At 38.4% G+C, this 20863-nt stretch overlaps 1 pseudogene; it reads right to left on the bottom strand.

Annotated features, from left to right (window-relative positions):
- Window positions 1-17702: 17702 nt before the first annotated feature.
- Window positions 17703-19036, bottom strand: LOC126001832 (transmembrane protein 184C-like; annotated as a pseudogene).
- Between the last annotated feature and the right edge of the window lie 1827 nt (window positions 19037-20863).

The raw sequence follows: 20863 nt of genomic DNA on the forward strand, positions 1-20863 counted from the left end.
TATATAAAATCCATATGTAGGCAGGTAGCCAAAAGCCAAAGCAACTGTTCTTCAGTGTAGTTATGGATCGAATTCTTCCTCTAGTTCATCTGTGCTTGCTATCTGTAGTATGCCATTTTGACTGAGTTGCAGTCTGGTTGCCTCACCTCTGAAACTCATTTTTGTGTTCCAGAAGGAAAAAAAATAGAAGGGTGGAAAGTTTTCTCCGTGTGAGATTTTGCATTTTTAATGTAGGAAGAGATTGATTCTATGGAGGAATATTTACATTTTGGTAAGAATTGGGTACACTGCCACATTTCATTGCAATTGGGAAATCATGTATTTTACCTTCCATGCATCTCAATAAAGGAAAGGAAGGTATTATGAGTATCTTTTAAATAGATAACTCAGTGTCTTCTAATACAACAATCCTATCATACCCAAATAATGAAGGAAAACATCCCTTAAATATGACTATAGATTTAAGGAAGCCAGGTAATAGCATTTATTTCCAATGCTTAGTAGCTTTACTTTGTATTGATCAGTTGGTCTTTTAGAAACATAAGCATATCAATAAAAATAAATAAAAAGTGATGAAAGTAGCTTGACATAAAAGATAAACTCATATTATAATTTTTAATTTTTGTTCAAGTACTTATGTGTGCATATGATACATGTAAAAATTCAAATTGCATATATAGAGTTTAAATTAGGATTAGAAACATTTTTATTCATTTATCTCTTTAATTCTTAGATATATATGTACACACACGTCTACATAGTTTTGATGCTGTTGAGATAACAATTTCTTTTTTTAATATAATTTCTTATAATAAATTTTGTTTTGAAGATTCCAAAATAATTATACACAGGAAGAAACATACAAATATTAGATGAATTAACAAATAATTTGTCAACAAGCTCTCCAAAGGTGGTCTTAAAGTACTTTTTTTCCCCAATAAGATCTTTACTTAAACATACAATGATGTTTGTAGTTGGGTTTCAGTCATAAAACGTACATCCTCCTTTACCAGTGCAACCTTCCCACCACCAATAGCCCCCTTCCCTCCCTCATCCCCTGCCTGTTTCTGAGACAGGCATTCATTGTCATGATATTGTTAGTATAGTTATTTCTCTGAGCTCACCACTCTTTGTTGTAAGCTTCATAATGTGGGCTGGTCCTCTGGCCTCCTCTAAGTATAGTTTTTAGTGTATACTCTCTCTAAACAGGCTGAGCTTAGTTGGTTTCAAGATAAATTTTTTCCTGTTTGAAGATTGTTAACTGTGATCAGTTGAGTTGCTTTAGAGAATAAGAGTTTAATAGAAAATGTAATAAAATTAATAAATAATTTATGGCTGGTAGTAAATAAAAAGGTTTTGTGAGAAAAATGTCTTAATCATTTTCATATTTTTTAATTTAAATATTCATAAATATAAAAATCTTATATATATCTTATATAAACATTTAAATATTAAAAATAAATAAAGAAATAAGTTTATAGAGTTACCCTATATGTTCCATCACTATCAGTAATTATCACGTCTCTGCCCATCTTTTATTTATAGCCTTTTTCTGAAGTGACCGCTTATTTCCAAGCAAACTTCAGATATCATAATCATATACTTTTATTAAAAATATGTTTTAGAGAATGTTTCACTAAGAATTCAAATGAGTTCTAAAAAAACTAAGTGAAGATTATTTTTGTTTGTTTGTTTCATTGTTGGGCCACACCTGGTGGCCCTCAGAAGTTACTCTTGGCTCTGTGCTCAGAAATCACTCCTGGCAGGCTCAGGGGACCATATGGGATGCCGGGAATCAAACCTGGGTCCATTTGTGTTGGCCAAGTACAATGCAAATGCCTTACCTCTATGCTATTGCTCCGGCCCCTAAGTGAAGTATTTCCCCTGACCAAGTGAAGTATTTTTATACATTAAAAATGACCAACTACTTATCAATATAAAATATTTAGGACTCAAATTTTTTATTGTATTATTATATTTGGGGTTTGTTTGAATATAATCATCCATCACAAGTTGATATATCCCTTAATCTGTTTTTTTTTGTTTGTTTGTTTGTTTTTGGGCCACACGCAAAAGCTCACTCCTCATTCTGTGATCAGGAATCATGCCTGGGGTGCTGAGCTCAAACTCAGGTTGGCAGAATGCAAGACAAGTACCCTACCTGCTGTATTGAGGCGCTTCTCTTAAATATTCTAATCTATAGATTTTTAATTTATATTTTATTACTTGATTGTTATGTTAAAGTGATAGAAATACTTCCTTTTTTCTGATTAAAAGTTTATAAAATCTGCATACCCAACTTGCATTATTTGAAACAAATTTTGATAGAATCCTAGGCTCCCTTCTATGACCTATGCAAATACCAAGATCTCTAGTTACAGAAGCCTGATTTCATCATCCACGACTGAGCAGAAAGTTTCCAGACATCACAAAAGAACCTAGGGGAGAGAATAAGAGCACGTAGAAGCCTGTAGTTATTTCCATGGCAGTATGCTTCAAGGGCGGAGAAATCCTGTATCTCTTAGTCCAAGGGAATTCTCTTTCTAATCTCCCCAATATTTACTGTGCCTATGCAAAAAAGCACAAATTAATTTTTTGTTATTGTTATTGTTGCTTGTTTTTTTTTTTTTTTTTTTTGTGTGCTTTGTTTTGCTTTTATCTCAGAATCATGGTTATTGTTTCATTGTTGTCTTTATTGCTATGGTTCTAATTGCTGTGGTGCTTTTTTTTTTTTTTTGCTTTTTTAAATAATCTTGTTATGTTTTTCTTCCTTTTTCCCTTTTTTCTTTTAAATTGATATTTATAGCCCCTAGAAAGACTCCTCCCGGTTTTTTTGCTTGTTTGATTTTTGCCCTCCCCCTTTTTTTCTTATCTCTTTTTTTTCTTTCCTTCTAACAGAACCACATAACTTGAACCATCTTGTTCTGCCTCACAAAATTGATGGAGAAATAATGGAGGGTACCAAGACCAAACAGTCGTATGAACATTGAGTAGAAATAAAAAATGATCAGACTTAAACACCAAATCTAAACCCAATGATAACAGAATTGATACCCAATCTACAATCTACAATCTAGACACAGAGGGGACCATTTATACTAGCAGCCCCCTGGGGGGGGGGCAAAAGAGGGGGATATGGGATGAATGCTGGGAACAGAGGTGGAAGGAGGACAACATTGGTGGTGGGAATGCCCCTGATTCAATGTAACTATGTACCTAAAATATTACTGTGAAATATTTGTAATCCACTGTGGTCAAAATAAAAATTATTAAAAAGAAAAGAATTAAAATTAAGTAACATCTACCTTAATTTAAAAATAAAAGGGTCATGTTGAAATAATTACAAAATGTTGGTGTGGTAGAAAAATAAGGTGAACATTCAGCAATTTTGGTGATAATACTTATTTTATAAAGACACATTTGCAACATCAGAGCAAAGACATTTAAAAGCCATGTGCATTCTATGTATATGCATACCTTATTTGTATTACAAACTGGCAAAGTATCTCATTCACAAGTTTAACTATTTAGACAGATTTGTGGTTCTGTCTGAAGTTGGCACTTAAATATTTTCTTTGCCTGTCAAGAAGTGTCACTTTTAAGTCTGATTAAATGAGTACCATATGCACATCTAAATTTAGTTAGTTTTATTTTAGGGGTTGAATTAGCAGTTTTCAACAAGGGCCATTTTATGCTGACTGAGTTCGATTTTAGCACAGCTTTCTACACTAAGGAAGGAATTAGGCTTGTCAGAGATTTTTCTAGGCCCTGGGAACTATCTTTACTTACTAGCTTAGAATGGACTAGAATTAATTTAACATATTAAAATTTTAAGGGATGCCTGCTGCATAAGAGAACTTATATTGTGCCTTCTTATTTTCCCATGCTCTTCATAGCAGGGCATTTGTCCATTGGGAAAGCTGCAGATACAGTAATTTTACTTCTTTTTTTTTTTACATTTATTTATTTATTTATTTATTTATTTATTTATTTATTTATTTATTTAGTTTTTGGGCCACACCCGGCGGTGCTCAGGGGTTGCTCCTGGCTGTCTCCTCAGAAATAGCTCCTGGCAGGCACGGGGGACCATATGGGACACCGGGATTCGAACCAACCACCTTAGGTCCTGGATCGGCTGCTTGCAAGGCAAACACCGCTGTGCTATCTCTCTGGGCCCACAAAATTCTTGTTTAAAAAATTCAACCTAAAAATTGAGTGGCATACAAAAAATAGTAACTAGTAGTCTGAATTTGTAGATTGGCTGTGCTTGCTATAATTGGGCATATGAGGTTCAATGATTTTACTCGCTCGCTCTATTATCTATCTATCTGTCATCTATCTATCTATCTTTCTATCTATCATCTATCTATCTATCTATCTATCTATCTATCTATCTATCTGTCTCTGTCTGTCTGTCTCTATCTATCTATCTATCTATCTATCTGTCTGTCCATCTATCATCTATCTATCTATTTATCTCTCTATTTATATATATATATATAATACATCCATCCATTCATCTACCATCTATTTGTATTTTGGTTTGGGGGCCACAAGACATGGTGTTCAATATTGACTCCTGGCTCTGTGCTTAGGATGACTTCTGGTGGTATTCTAGGTGTCTTATATAGCCAGGTATAGAAACCAGGTTGGCTACATGCAAAATAAGTGCCCTATCTGTTGTATACTATTTCATTGGCCCTGGTCTTGGCTATCTTGTGTATAAATATGCAACCTGTTATATATATGTTACATATAATATATAATTAAATATAACTAGGTATATTTATTTAATTATCTCTGGATCAGTGAGTCTTTTTTTGTCTTTTGTTTTCACTTTTGGGGCCACACTCGAGGGTGATCTGGGGTAACTTCTGACTCTGCAATCAGGAATTATACTTGGCAGTGCTAGAGGGACCATGGGATGCCCATGATTAAATCCTGGTCAGTTGTGTGTAAGGCAAGTACCCTACTCACTCACTTGTCCCTGGTTTTCTCTGGACCCTGGATCAGCCAGTCTTATGGTGCTGGTAGAATAGAAAAGGACACGTAAACTCCAGTTTTGTGAATGCTTTCAAGACCCTGCTCACAATACACCCATAAAATCCCCTGGACCAAAGTTAGCTATATGATAATAACTAGAATTTAGATATGGGAACTACTCACTATGAGAAAGCTTCATAAATTTACTTGGCAAAAGCCATCTGTAAGAGAAGCAGTGAGATTTGGGAGCTTTAATGTGATCTACCACTCAAATTAGGTCATATTCTTAATATGTGTTTCACAGTATATGGGCAGAAAAAAATTCAATGATTTTAAATATAAATATTTATGGAGTTACATCTTGGTTCTTATTTGGACCATATTTGATACCAGGGTTTTGTTCAGGGTTTTATTTTTTGTTGTTGTTGTTGTTTTGTTTTTGGGAATACACAGTGATGAGCAGGTCTTACTCTTGGTTCCGCACTCAAGAATTACTCCTGCAGGGCTCTGATCTATTGGGGGACTATATGGGAAGCTGAGCTTTGAACCCGGAGCTATATACTATTGCATAGCACTCTATACTATTTTTCAAGCCCCTTTTCTTGCTCAGTTTTGTCAATTTGCAGACAATCCCAAAACCTGTTTCTTATGTTGAAAAAACAAACAAACGCAAACAAACAAAAACTGTTCTGGATCTTCTTGGTCATTAATGAGGGCTAGTTCCTCCCTCTTCAAATCAACTGTCTTTTAAATATGTTTAAATTTTACTTTTGGGGGGCTTTAAAATTCATTTTACAATATCCAAAATACCTTGTTTGAAATTGTTGGGCAACATGAATCAAATTCCCGGAAGGATTCTTTTAATCATATAAGAATGACACAGGTGGATAGATTCCACAACCATCATCTCTCCTCATGAATAGAAGGAGAAATAATTTGAAAATTAGTTTTCAGACTCTGCTTTTCGAAACTCTCCGGGCACAAGAAATTTTGTCAGGCCAAAGATTAAACTGGGTTAAGATGGATTTGTGACTTAAAAAAAAATCATATAACTTTAAAATAAACATAAATTGCAGACATACAACAGTATTCCTTAAGTCTGCAGAAGACTGAAGTTTAAAATAGTAGAGAGATGTTGCATGGAGTTGAGAGTGCATGAGGTAAATATTTAAAATCTAATTAATGTTACAGAAATGGACAGAAACAAATTTAGTTTTGTGGTAGAGTTGCCAAAACCTAGAAAAATATTTTCAGTGTCAGAGAATATAGGTTCAGGGACTGGAAAGGCCATTTCAAAGACTCAAGTGCATATTTTGTATCCAGGAGCTATGCGGTCCATTTCTGGCTCTGCATGTTCCCCTGATCTCTGAAATAGAAATAGACAGACATTGTTCCAGAGTAATATTTAGTCCAAAAGCAAACAGACAGATTAGACTTCCATTATAAGGTGGTGTCAATTTGTATAGCTGAGACAGAATGGATGTACTATAATAAATTATCTATTTGATGTGAAAATAAAAAAGAACCTGGGTCTATGTTTTAGAACAAACAAAACTCTTAGTTTTATTATAATTCCCATTCATAGAGCACTATACTTTTTATACTTGTTTTCTACAAGATGAGTAGGAAACATATAATCTGATTGTATTAGAGATAGAAATAATTTAATATTTCATTTCAAAGTACACCTTCAGTTGTAGTATATTTGAGAGTACAGAATAGAAGGAAATTGACAAGGGATAGCTATCACATGATTAAAGTCGGAAGTAGCTTTTTTGAAATGTAAGTTAAGCACATTAATGAGAAAAATATAGATTAAAAGAGATTCCTTTGTCTATACAATATTATATCCAATTTAATGTAGTGAATATATGCAAAAATAGAGACAAGGTATAGTTTAAACTTAGTTTAATGATTATTAATTGATTGGCTTTGGACAAGTAGCCAATGATAATATCTTACACAGAACTGTTCTGAATAGCAAATGAAATAATATATAATGAATGATTTCTTTTAAAATGTTAAAGAGTTGTGCTTATTTGTTTATTTATTTAGTTAGTTTTTAGGGTGAAAGTCCAAGGTATTCAGGGCTTATTCCTAATTCTATATACACTCCTGATGGTATTTGGGAGATCATATTTGATTTCATGGATTGATCTAGGTCATCTACATGCAAGGCAAGGGCATTATCCACTTTACTATCTCTCTGCCCTCTTCTGGAATGTGCATATACTTTTAAAAAATTACTTTATTTAAACACTGTGGATACAAGGTTGTTCATAATACAGTTGTATTTTTTCACAGTTACAACGTTGTGCATGCTTGAGTCTCTGTCATACAATGTATAATACCCTTCACTAGTGTACATTTCCCACCACCAATGTCCCTAATTTCTCTCCAGTCTTCATCCCTGCCTTCAATATGCCTTCCCACCTCTGCCTGCCTCTATGGCAGATATTTTGCTTCTCTCTCTCACTCTTTCTTCATTTTTTGGCACTTCAGTTTTGCAATATTGTTACTGAAGGGTGTCATATATATCACTTTATCTCCTTTTAGCACCCATTTCCACCTATCATTGTCATTGTGATCCCTTCTCTGCCTTCATTGCAGTCCCTAGCTATTTGTGGCAAGCTTTTTACCATGGAATGGTCCTCCTGGACTTCATCTCTATTATCTCTGGTTATTATTACCATACTATCTTTTTTATTTTTTTCATATAGCATAAAAGAGTGTGATTATTCATGTCTATCTTTTTCCCTCAGAATCATTTTGCTCAGCATAGTACTCTCCATATCCATCCGTGTATAAGAAAATTTTTACTTCATTTTCCCCCAACATCTGCATAGTAAAAATTGCACACATACTTTTAAGAATTTGCTGGCCTTTGAGAGCCCTTGTTTTACAGGTTTTTTTTTCAAGACTGCCTAAAAATATATTTTAAAAGTATTATCAAGATTAAGCATCATATAGCATGGATTTTAGCAGGATTTATCCTGGTGTAACCTAGAAATTTCATATATAAGCATAAGGCAAAAGATGCTTATTACAGTGATATGTAGTTAGGAAATAAAAACACTTAAAAACACTCAAATGTTATAGAATCCAAGGCTCCTCAAACTATGGCCTGTGGGCCACATGCAGCCTGCTGAGGACATTTATCCAGCCTGCTACATGTTTTTGCTGCTGTTGTCTGTCATACTTAGCAACAGACTTGTACCAGACCCACTGTGTGGCTTATGTGAGATGTGTTCCACACTTTCTGATACCCCTCCTTCCCTTTGTCTTTTGTCTCCTCTTCTAAGTCTTTGGTAGGGGTCCTCAACCTATGACCACCAAAAGCAGGCCCATAGTTCCCAATAAAATACTGGTAAGTTTTGTTCATTTAACTTGTTCTTCATTTTAAATATTATGTTTGTTCTCATTTGTTTTTTACTTCAAAATAAGATATATGCAGTGTGCTTAGAAATTTGTTCATAGTTTTTTTTAAATATAGTCCAGAAAAATTATAAAGTCCAACCCTTGAATGGTCTGAGGGACAGTCTGAGGCCCCCTGTTTTTATAAAGTTTAGGATTTCTGATATAGATAGATGAAATGTGACCTAGCCAGAATACAAACACTATAAGAATTTTTTAAAATCTTTTTTTTTTTTTTTTTGGATTAAACCTTTGTTACTCCTGATTCTACACTCAGAAAATACTCCTGGCAGAGCCTGGAGAACCATAAGGGATGTCAGGATTGACCCAGGTTGGTTATGTAGAAGACAAACACCATCCTGCCTGCTGTACTAACTCCATCCTCAGACACTATGAGAATGAAAAAAACAACACAAAAACAAAACAAACTAATTATATAACAGTAATATTTAACAACTGGTACACACAAGCACTGATTTATCAGACTGGATGCTGATCCTTAGATTGGAGTGGAATTTGACAGTGTCATATAAATTCCTTTAATTTTGGAAATATGAAGAAATCTGAATTGAATGTATATAGGAAAAAACTGAAAATAGTGCAGTCATAATTTCTTTTCTTTTTTTTTTTTTTTGGACACTATTTCCCAAGTTTCTGAAATGAGATTTTAATGGGGACAAGTTTACCAAGTTTCCAAAATCTTATCTTGAAGGGCATTTTGGTGTTTCTAATTTTTTTTTTTTGCTAAAACTTCCTAGAAATAATTTTTTATGTCATCAGGAAAATTGTGCAGGATTTTTTTTGCTGGTTTTACTCAAGGCTAGATGGCATATATCTGGTCAACTATACAAGAAAACCAAAATAATTTTCCAAATGTTAGCCCATACAGAAGTATACAAATGAGACTAATAAGTGCAATTCTCAGAATAAATTTTCAGATTTGATTTTCCTAATAATAAGAGCTAGCATTGGTTTTTAAAAATAATCTTGATTGATATTTTCTCGTAAATTTTGAAAATTTTAAAATAAATGTTAATGGGGGTAAAGTTGGTTGCTGTAGATGGTAATTTATATATTTTTTGAAGGTGTAATATTATCTATACTGGATGGATAATATTATCCTTCCATATCCATATCAAGTGTAGATATTCCTGAACCATAGTCCATTGCTTAGCTTCTGAACTGTGGGTTCATGGCCTTATGTGGGATAGGTGTCACACAATTGAATGTGGTAATTACAAAAAATTTGGAAACAGTAATCTACTTGGATCTTGTGTTAGTATTTATTGATTGTAGCTTCAGTAAGATAATTTAAAGTCCCATTTTAATGTAGTTTCTCAAAGCAATATCTATTGTTATTCTCTGAAAGCCTATACTTGGAAAAGTAAAAGCTTATTTGTGACCAGCATTTCTTATTGAATTCACTACTATACTTCTGGAAAACAAAATAAAAAAATGAAACAAAATGGGAATAACCAAAATAATGTTCTATGATTTTGTTCTCTCAGATTGATTTAAAAATTATATCATCTTGGGGCCAGAGGAGGTAGCATGGAGGTAGGTGTTTGCCTCACATGCAGAAGGTTGGTCGGTCTTCGAATCCCGGTGTCCCATGTGGTCCCCCGAAACCTGCCAGGAGTGATTCTGAGCATAGAGCTAGGAGTAACCCCTGAGCACTTTTGGGTGTGATCCCAAAGAACCAAAAAAAAATTATATCATCTCAATTGCTAATGGAGCAGGAAAATGTTAAGAAATCATAAACCCTTTAGAGGTAAAACTGTTTTTTCCTTCCTTCCTATGCTTCTTTCTTTCTTTCTTCTTTCTTTCTTTCTTTCTTTCTTTCTTTCTCTTCTTTCCTTTCTTTCTTCTATTCCTTTCTTTTCTTTCTTTCTTTCTTTCTTTCTTTCTTTCTTCTTCTTTCTTCTTTCTTTCTTCCTTCTTTCTTTCTTTCTTTCTTTCTTTCTTTTCTTCTTTCTTTCTTTCTTCTTCTTCTTTTTCTTCTTCTTTCTTTCTTTCTTTTTCTTTCTTTTCTTTCTTTCTTTCTTCTTTCTTTCTTTCTTTTCTTTCTTTCTTTCTTCTATTCTTTCTTTCTTTCTTTCTTTCTTTCTTTCTTTTTTCTTTCTTTTCTTTCTTTCTTTCTTTCTTTCTTTCTTTCTTTCTTTCTTTCTTTCTTTCTTCTTTCCTTTATTCCTTGTTTATTTATCCTTACTTCCTTCCTTCCTTTATTTTTTATTTTTCTTAATTTTTCTTTTATTCTTCCTTCTTTTCTCCTCCTCCTCTTCCTCCTCCTCCTTCTCCTTCCTCCTCTTCTTTTTCCTCTTCTTCCTTCTTCATTCTCTCTTCCTTCTTTCTTCTTCCTCTTTCTTCTTTTCTTCTTCCTTCTTCCTCTTTCTCTTCTTCCTCATCCTCTTCTCTCTCCTCCTTATCCTCCTCTTCTTCTTTTTTCTTTTTTTTGGGGGGAGGCAGACCTGGCAGTGCTCAGGGACTACTCCTGGCTCTACTCAGATATCCTTCTTGGCAGGCTCAGAGGACCGTATGGGATGCAGGGAACCAAACCTGGGTCCATTCTGGATGGGACAAGTGCAAGGCAAACCCCTATGCTGTGCTATCTCTTCAGTGCCTGCCAGGAGTAATTTCCAAGAGCAGAGCCAGGAGTAACCTCTGAGTGTCGCCAGGTGTGGTCCCTCCTCCCCCCCCCAAAAAAAAAAAAAAAACAAAAATAAATACCTCTAAAAATTAAACATGAATAAATAGGATAAGAAAGAGTATCAGTCGTGAGATTTCCATACTGTTTGTCCTCTTTTATTCTTTAGGAATAGCCCACAGTTCCTGTTTGATCATGTGGGTGTGTGTGAATTTCCACAGGACAAAAAATAGAAGAAAGAAAGAACACATTCCTTAGATCTATCTGTAAGAGAGAAACTGTTGCACAGCAAGACAATGAACTGACAGTACTAAACTGCTTTGGGATAGTGTCTGCATTTGGTCAAGGACGTTCTATACTTAGGCATCTCCAACAATGAGTGAGCATGACAGGGGAAAAGAAATCCATGTGTGACTCATAAACATTAATCTCTGTTTTGGGTTAGATACCAGTTTGGCAGAGACATTTCATTTGCCACTTCTCACTTTAGTCCTTTTTCTATATTTTCCCATTTCAGTGATTGCATTTTTCATTTCTGTGCATTCAGTTTTCTTTTAGCTTTATTTACTCTGCACTTACAGCTTGTTTTTATTTCATAATTAGTAATTTATTTTTTATTTTTTGGTTTTTGAATCACACCCAATAGTGCTCAGGGGTTACTCCTGGCTCTACACTCAGAAATTGCTCCTGGCAGGCTCGGGGGACCATATGGGATGCCGGGATTTGGACCACGGTCCTTCTGCATAAAAGGCCTTATCTCCATGCTATCTCTCCAGCCCCAATATCACCTTTTTAACAAGACCTCTGCAGAGATAACTACCCAACTAAAACTCCCACTATGCCAGTATTTGAGTTGAGATCTTCATGTCTTTGGAGAAAGGGTGGACAGCCTCCCCTATACTTTTCATACTTCCAAAAGCCCAGTCATAGCCATACCCCACAGCCACTGTCATGTCAGTCACAGAACTTGGGATTCTGTACCACATGGCTGCAACGGATACCCCATTAGAAGACACAAATCAGATATCAAAGTAACATAGACATTACCTAACATTAACAAACAAATCCAATAATTGCTGCTTAGGAAATCTTCAGGCAGCAACTTAATGACCTTATTGCAAGATATCATAAATTTCTTTGCTCTAGTTTTTTTTTTGATAATTCTATACCAAAAACAATATAAAGTACATTATTTCATGCCTACCATGGGGCATCTTGGGAGTGGGTGGAAATTGGGGGCTAATGATGAAGAAAATTTTACACTGGTGGTGGGATTGGTGTTGGAACATGGAATGGCAGAAACAAATTATTATGAGCAAAGATATAAACCAAAGTTCTTAAATAAAGTAATAAAATTAAGGAATGAATTAAGTAAAGCTAGCCCATCAGAAATGGGAGTAATTCTACTTGCCTTTCATATGCCTGGCCCAGGCATATCACTAAGATATTCCCAAGCTTTTCCAGGAGTGATCCCTAAGTACAGAGACAGGAGGAAGCTCTGAGTACAATTAGATATAATTCAGAATAAATAAATATATGAATTATTCTATATAATTCAGCAATTCCACTACTAATTATCTGAGGATAATTACTATCTCAAAAATATAGGGACACTATTGTTCTCCCTCCTATCATATATAACTCTTCCTTCCCCCCTTTGCTTACCACCTTACAAACTCTTTTCTACCCCTTCCTGTTATTTCCCCCATTTAACCCTTTTTATCCTCAGTTCTTAACTCCTCACAAAGCAGAATATTCTTTCCACCTTAGCCAGCTGCCAACCAGCTTCCAAAATGAAAAGATAGATTCTCAGCCTGAGAAGAAATGAATACTCTTCTGCTATTGATTTACTCTTGGGGAGCCCCTTTTCCTCCACTTCCCTTCATTGTGGACTTTTGCTTGCTACCAGATTCGGTTGCTGAGAAGTCCCCGTTCGAGGACATTTCCTGATATGTGACTGCTGAGAGCCATATTTTTAGACTCCACAGACCAAATCACAGGCTGAAGCTGTGCTCCAGATTTTACGCCCCCTTCCCGAATATTTCAAAAATATTAAAGGGACATGCCTTGATAGGCATAACCCTATTGAATATCTTCTTATGTAGCAGCAATTTCCCCTACTTGGGATCTGTTTAGTATAGAATTCTAGTAGATAAGTCTCTATGTTTAGAGATCATGTTAGAACCAGGTTATAGGATTGTTGGACTTGTTACCTGGGCCTTATCTAATAGAGATAGAAACACTCAAATATTATACTGCGGTGGGGCCTTACACCCTGACCACTTGTCATAGTGACTTGGCTTAGACTTCAGTAGATCGGACATTGACCCTTCACTCCTGAACCATGGATACCATCTAGGGAATAACTATAGTTTTCTATACCATCACCAGCAATCCACTTCTACCAGGGATGGCCCTGCTGTCCTTGCACCGATTTATTCCAAAGACGGTTCTTATAACACCTTGAGGAGTTGGTAACAACAACAATCTGCTTTTAGGGCAGGATTCTCTGCATTGCCACCTATAATAAGATGAAACCAGAAGATGCTCCAGGCTGCCCTGACTTCAACATAGGATCTGTACAGAAACCAGGATCTAACTACAGAAACCCGACAGCAACAACTGTGATGGTGAAGAGCTCTTACTGGGACCACAGAATGACTCTGGGATTGGACAACCTAGTATGCCTGGAGCTTGGAGTTGGTCTTATGCCAGAGGCCAAAGGTTTTTCCTTTTTATTTCTCCCATATTTTGCTGTGCCTAAGCAAATGACAACTGCCACACACACACATTTTTAATTGCATTTTTGTATCTCTTATCTTTTAAAAAATAGAGCTTACTAAACCTTCTGCTATTGTGTTATTGACTTTATTGGAGATACAATAATTTTCACAAATATGCTTGTTAAAATTATTCTTTCTTTTTATATTTTGTTTTTCTATTTTTTCTATTTTTTTTTTTTTTTTTTTTGGTTTTTGGGCCATGCCCAGCTGTGCTCAGGGGTTGCTCCTGAGCAGATAGCTCAGAAATAGCTCCTGGCAGGCACGGGGAACCATATGGGACACCGGGATTCGAACCAACCACCTTTGGTTCTGCATCAGCTGCTTGCAGGGCAAACACCGCTGTGCTATATCTCCAGCCCCTATTTTTTCTATTTTTTTTAAATAACTTCACTCTCTTTCACCTTGAAACAAATGTATTATGATCAGTTATGTCAACTATGTGATACATTTATTTAAATAAATAAAAATAGAGAGATACACATCTATGCTTACTGTAGCACTAATACTAGCCACGTTCTGAAAACAACTTAAATACTCAATGATAGATACCTGGATAAAAATGATGTGAGTGGGGCCAGAGTGATAGCACAGCAGGTACGTGCATTTGCCTTGCATGTGGCAAAACTGTATTCAATTCCTGGCATCCCATATGGTACTCCAAGTGCCAGGAGTGATTTCTGTAGCAGAAATCTGGAGCAGAGCCAGGAGTATCCCCTGAGCTCCACGGTTGTGACCCCAAAATACAAATAAAACAAATTTTCCCAGACATGCTGGATATGGAGACTCTTATGTTGACTGAAAATAAACCAGAGGGAGAGAGGTAAACATAGAATAGTCTCACTCATCTGTGGAATTTAAGAAAAATAAAACAGAATTGTAATAAAATCAGGAGACCATGGAGATGAGGGCTGGAAAGAACAGCCCATTCCTGAGAGATAGCATGGAGGTTAGGCGTTCCTTTCATGCAGAAGGATGGTGGTTCGAATTCCGGCATCCCATATGGTCCCCTGTGCCTGCCAGGGGCGATTTCTGAGCATAGAGCCAGGAGTAACCCCTGAGCGCTGCCCGATGTGGCCCAAAAATCAAAAAAAAAAAAAAAAAAAAAAAGGAACAGCCCATGAAAAGAAGTTTATCACAGAGAGTGGTAAGAGCAGGTAGAAAAATAAATATACGAAAAGCTGCCATGACAATGATAAAGAAATACAATATATGTCTCCAAGACAGGCAGGGATAGGGAGGAGGGAAATGGGGGACAATGGTGGTAGGAAATTTGCACTGCTGAAGACATGTGTACATTTTATGGCTAAAATCCCAATTATGAACATGTTTGTAACCATGATGCTTAAATAAAAAATTATAGATTAATAAAAGGGATTCTACTTTTGTGTTCAGGAGCGACCCCTGCTCTGGGAACCATATGTAGTTTGGGGCATTCAATCCAGTATATGCCGCATACAAGGCAAGTATCTTTCCTCATGTACAATTTCTTTGGCTCCTCCATATCTTTTTATAATCAACATTTCATTTAAGTGTTCTGAGGAGTCTGGGGTTCGAACCAAGTGTAAGGCAAGTGCCCTACCTACTCCACTATCTCTCTGGCCCAAATCCTCATTTTTAAAGGAACAGAAACTAAGGAAAATTTATTTGCTAATCGTCACACAATTCTGAAGGTGTAGTTTGTTGTAAAGCCAATTGTGTATTGTTGAAGAGACAACATAAGGGTCATATTATGTGACTGACCCCAGTATTACCCAAGATCCACATATGGTCCCACCACAAGTGATCCCTGAGCAGAACAGGAGTAAACCAGAGTAGGTGTGGCCCAAACCCTACCCCTACTGCCAACAGCATCTGATAATTATCTACAGCCATGCACCATTGTACATTATAAGCCACAATGCTTTCTATCTGCAGCTGTTGATCTAATTCATATATACTGGTGTGTGTCTGTGTGAGCTCAGTTTGTGGAACCAAGAGGAAACACTGAACACTAAACTAAAAACTAAAACTAAAAAAAAGAAAACAGAAGAGTTATAAAAGGATTCTGTGGGAATCAATGAATTATAATTCATGATTGTAAATAGCTACTATTTTCAAATACTGTTCTATCCATTATTACAAAACTACATATGTGCTCAGATCTCCTTCTCCCTTTTGGGCATTTGCCTATTCCACATTTCCATGGGTGCACAAGACTTTATGCACTCACTATTCCATAACACTAGTCCTACAGCCCAGCTCCAGCCAGTCATAAGAAGGGTCTGCCCCTTTAAGTAAGACCCTAATTGTGATTGGCTGGTTGAGTCTAAAGCACCCCCAACTCCCAAAGACTCTGTGTAGAGTGGTTGTCAGTTAGAGGAGACAGTTGGAGCAATCAGATTGAACTGCTTCTACCCCTGCCTAAGGCTTTTTTCCCCTGGTTAGTACAGACTTTCGGCTGTATCCTTTTATGTTACATCATATACCTGTTCCTTTTACCATATACCTGGCCCTCAATCTGACCTTACCCTGGTCCCAAACCCATCTCTCTCTTTTCTCCTCTCTCTCTCTCCCTCCCTCCCTCCCCCCCTCTCTCTCCCCCCCCTTCTCCCCCTCCCTCTCTCCCTCTCCCTCTCCCTCCCTCTCCCTCCCTCCCCTCCCTGCCTCTAGATGCTATGAACTTCCTTTTGCCTAAAGATCTTTATAGTGTGATCTCTTAAGAAAACCCATTACAACACCTTCTCACTATTCAATGCTTTGACAGGGAAGTTTCTTAGCATCACCAGACACCCTCTTCTCTCTGCTGAAACAGTAGGCGAATTCTTTTGCCAACTCTATTCTCTTCCATAAGAATCAGCTTGAGCAGCTTCCAGCAGTCTTTCTCCCTTTCCTTAACCCAACAGCAGGCACTCTGCTCTCGAATCCTCACTCACCCTGTGCAGTATCTGCACCTCCCTTTCCCACTCAGCTCCTATGGGCAGAGTTTGGATTGACTTCTGTGCTTGCCCAGACTATGGGAGCTTCACTGGAGGCAGGTTAGGCCAACCCAAATGGCTCTGTTAAGAACTTGCACTTGTACCTGCATTGCACCATTCTGAGGACTGAAGTCTTCTTCACAGTTACCTGTCCAAGCACATGATCCTCAGCAATGGAAAAGGGGGAACATAGCCACTAGGAAGCCATAAGAGCATGTAGTGCTCCAAACATGAATTAGGGAGGTTCAGATTCTTCCACGAGCAGATCCCACTGTGTCATTTTATAGGTCATCAGGTACCTCATTAATCATACTAGGTGTGGTCTGTGGTGTTAGAGTGTGTCTAGGGTCTTGCTGGTTACCAGTGGAGGTAACTGTGGTGACACAAAAGAAGTGGTGGAAAGTATGTATTGGGAGGAAGATGTTTGTGAGTTCATGATGATATTCATCCTATGGCAAGTTTTTATTCTTTGGGTTTCCAATTATACATTTTTGAAAGTTCTTTGTTTGCTTAAATATGTCATGTTTCATGTCAGATACATCCCATTTTATTAGAAACAAAGACCAGAATGATCCATGTCCTTGATTTACCATATAACATGTATAGGAAAAGGCATAGTGGTGGGCTATGGCAGCAGTAAACATTTCAATACAAATTTATGAAGTCCTGCAGTCTGCTGGCCACTGACTCTGCTTTCTGTCTTCCCAGGTGGAGTTTTGGGAAATTACATCCATTTTCACCTACAAAGCAATCATGACTGATTGCCAGAATGTCACCAAAAACAGAAGCTTCACACAAACTTCTCCATGGGTTGGATGTATCTCAGCTCTTCCTTTAGTGTTTTGTAAAATACTCAGATGGAATAATATACAGCAAAGACCTGACACATTTTTGATGATCACCATGTTCCTCTTTCTTGGTCTTTCATATAGGGCATGTAGGAATAGGTATAATGGAAAGTTCTATGGCAGTAACGAATACCTCAATACAGATGGTAAAGTCCTGCAGTCTGGTGGCCACTGCCTCTGCTGTTTGCCATTCCCAGGTAAAGTTTTTGGGATATCACACCAAATTTCACCAAAAGTGCAATTAGCACTGCTTGCCAGAATGTCACGAATATGACAAACTTGACACAAACTTACTTCCCCAAAGGCTGGATGGGTCTCAGCTCCTCCTTCAGGGCTTTGTAAAATACTCAGAGGGCATATAGAGCAATGACCTGTGAAGCATCGTTGATAATGACCAAGTATAGCCAAGCACTGGACAAGCTGAAGGTTCCTTCCTTGTAAACCTAGAAGAACTCACCGATGCTAGCAATGATGGTGCTGAAGAGTCTGATGGTGATATATTGCAGCACCCGCAGCTTGCTTTCGAATAACAATCTCTCTCCAGTGGGGCATGGGGGACACCACTGCCTCTGCTGTTTGCCAGTCCCAGGTGGAGCTTTGGAAATCACATGCCATTTCTTCACCCCTGCAATGGCCACGGCTTGCCAGTATGTCAGGAATATGACAAGCTTCACACAAACAAACTTCCCCACGGGCTAGATGGGCTTCAACTCCTCCTCCAGGGTTTTGTAAAACACCACGAGGGAGTAGATAGCAAAGGCCTCTGACACATCGTTGAGGATGATCAAGTACAGCCAAGCACTGAACAAGCTGGTGGTTCCTTGCTTGTAGACTTGGAAGAACTCACAGATGCTAGCAATGATGGTGCTGAAGAGTCTAATGGTGATATATTGCAGCACTGCCAGCTTGCATTGGCATAGCACTCTCTCTCCCATGGCGTGCAGGGGACACCAGCACAAGGGAAAATGAAACCTTTGCTTCCCTTTGGCTTCCAGGATGGCTTCCAGGTTCGGATATTGGGCCTTTAAGAAGTTCACCAAGAGGTCCATGAAAGTATAAGTCAAGAAGGCTACATAGAAGTCTTGGGTGGTATCCAGCGCAGACACCCACAACTGACCAGGCAGTAGATCGGCACCATGATGAGGATCCTGATGATGGGCTTCTGCAGGTCAGGCCTTGATAGGTGCACGACATGCTGCAGGATGCCCCAGAGGGACACGGGCAAGGTGAACACGAGGATCCCTGAGAGGAACCACGCCTTGTGTGGATGTTCACCTTGTGGCACTGCAGCTGCCACACAACCACAGGTACGACCAGGGCCAGGAAGAAGAGGGTCAGCACGAGTGGCCGAAGCCTAGGTTTACAAGTTGCAAAATTGGACACCAGAAGCCAGGCATATTGGAGCCTCATTCACCCGGTCTCTGAGGAAATCCTCCGGTGACACCAGTGCTGGGATGCAGAGTGCTCCCTACCATCCTGTCCTGGAAGAACTCACAGATGCTAGCAATGATGGTGCTGAAGAGTCTGATGGTGACATATTGCAGCACCCCCAGCTTGCATCCGAATAACAATCTCTCTCCAGTGGGGCAAGGGGGACACCAACAGAAGAGATAAAAACCTTTGTTGCTCCTTTTCTTACAGGATGGCTTCTAGGTTTGGGTATTGGGCCTTTAAGAAGTTCGTTAAGAGGTTCATGAAGGCATAAATCACATAGGCTTCGTAAAATTCCCGAGGGGTGTCCACATAGATGGTGATACCAGGCCGTATCAGACACCCAACTCTCTAAGCTATAGACAGGCACCATCCAGAGGATCCTGATGGTAGGCTTATGGAGATCCAGCCTGGACAAATGCTCTAGGTAATGCAGAATTTCCCAGATGGACAGGGGATCGTAAAGAGGAATCATGCCTTCTTATGTTGATGACTTGATAGTGCTGCAAGTGGCTTGATGCTGCTGTTGCAGTAACACCTGTGGCCTCCCAGGACCCTGCAGGGCAGTAGCATGTCTGAGTGGCAGCATGTGGCCCCTTGCAAAGACCAGGGAACTCATGGTGGGCCTGTCCCTGGTCGCCTTGAGAGGAGAGGGGTGGCCTGTATTCAGATCGTCGTGACTTCCTTAGTTCTCTCGGGTCATGGAGCTTAGACACTCAGCTGGCAGAACTTTCCTGGTCTGGTTTTTCCTAATGACAGGAGTGAAATCCAAGAGGTCCCTTTCTCACATACTGGAATCTCCCCTGGCAGACATGGAGCTCATTCTTCAGGCCAGAAGGGCGCTTTCTCACACTCTGGGATCTCCCCTGGCAGGCATGGAGCTCAGTCTTCAGGCTCTAAAGAGATCTTTGTTTTTACTCTGGGCTGATCCCTGCAAACCTGAGCCCAGTTCATCAGGGGACAAGTGCCCTGGATGCCTAATCTCCTGCTGCACAGCCTTTTTGCAGGCTTCCTGTTCCTGTAGCATCACTATCTGCAAAGTCTCTTCCTCCTCCAGCACATTTCGTTTACATAAGTGGTTATTTGATAACTTATGTATAAAATAACTAATAAACAATATATATTATATAAGTCGACTACATGAAATGTATTCTAATAACTTGAATACTCAAGTGAAAATGATGCCCTCTACTGTTGTTTTAATTAAAGCATAATGTCTAAAGTTCACGTATCTGGTGAGGCCTCCCTCGGCAGGGCACCTTTAACCCCTTTAGGGGACAGATCTGAAGATGACAGGGTAATGGCGGAGAGATTAATTCACAAGCAGAGTTTCTTTGGAGTCATTTTGCTTTATTCCAAGGCCCTCCCTATCCACCATATGCTTTTCCTCACATGGCTTCTATGCTAAGCTCTTTCTTCCAAGCAGCTTCTTGTCTGCTCCTCCTCTAGCTCTCTGCCTCTTTTTCTACCTTCCCTTTTCCCAGCCAGATTTCTCTTTCTTTCTTCAAAATAGCCTGCCCAACCCCGAAGATAGAATTAATATCAACGGGAAGCCCAGGCAAGGGCCTTGGGCAAAGGGATACGCACTACACAAAACATTAAATTAATCATGATAAGGGGCAGAAAATTATGGAAAAATCAGGAAAGGACCAGAGCATAGTACAGTGGTTAGGGTGCTTTCCTTTCATAAGGCTGACCCAGATTCAGTCCCCAGAACCCTGTAAGGTCCCTAGAACCCACCAGGAGCCATTCCTGAGTACTAAGCCAGGAGTAATCCCTGAACACTGCCAGATATAATCCCCCCCC

Source organism: Suncus etruscus, chromosome 2 (assembly GCF_024139225.1).
Source record: "Suncus etruscus isolate mSunEtr1 chromosome 2, mSunEtr1.pri.cur, whole genome shotgun sequence".
In the NCBI taxonomy this organism is placed as follows: Eukaryota; Metazoa; Chordata; class Mammalia; order Eulipotyphla; family Soricidae; genus Suncus; species Suncus etruscus.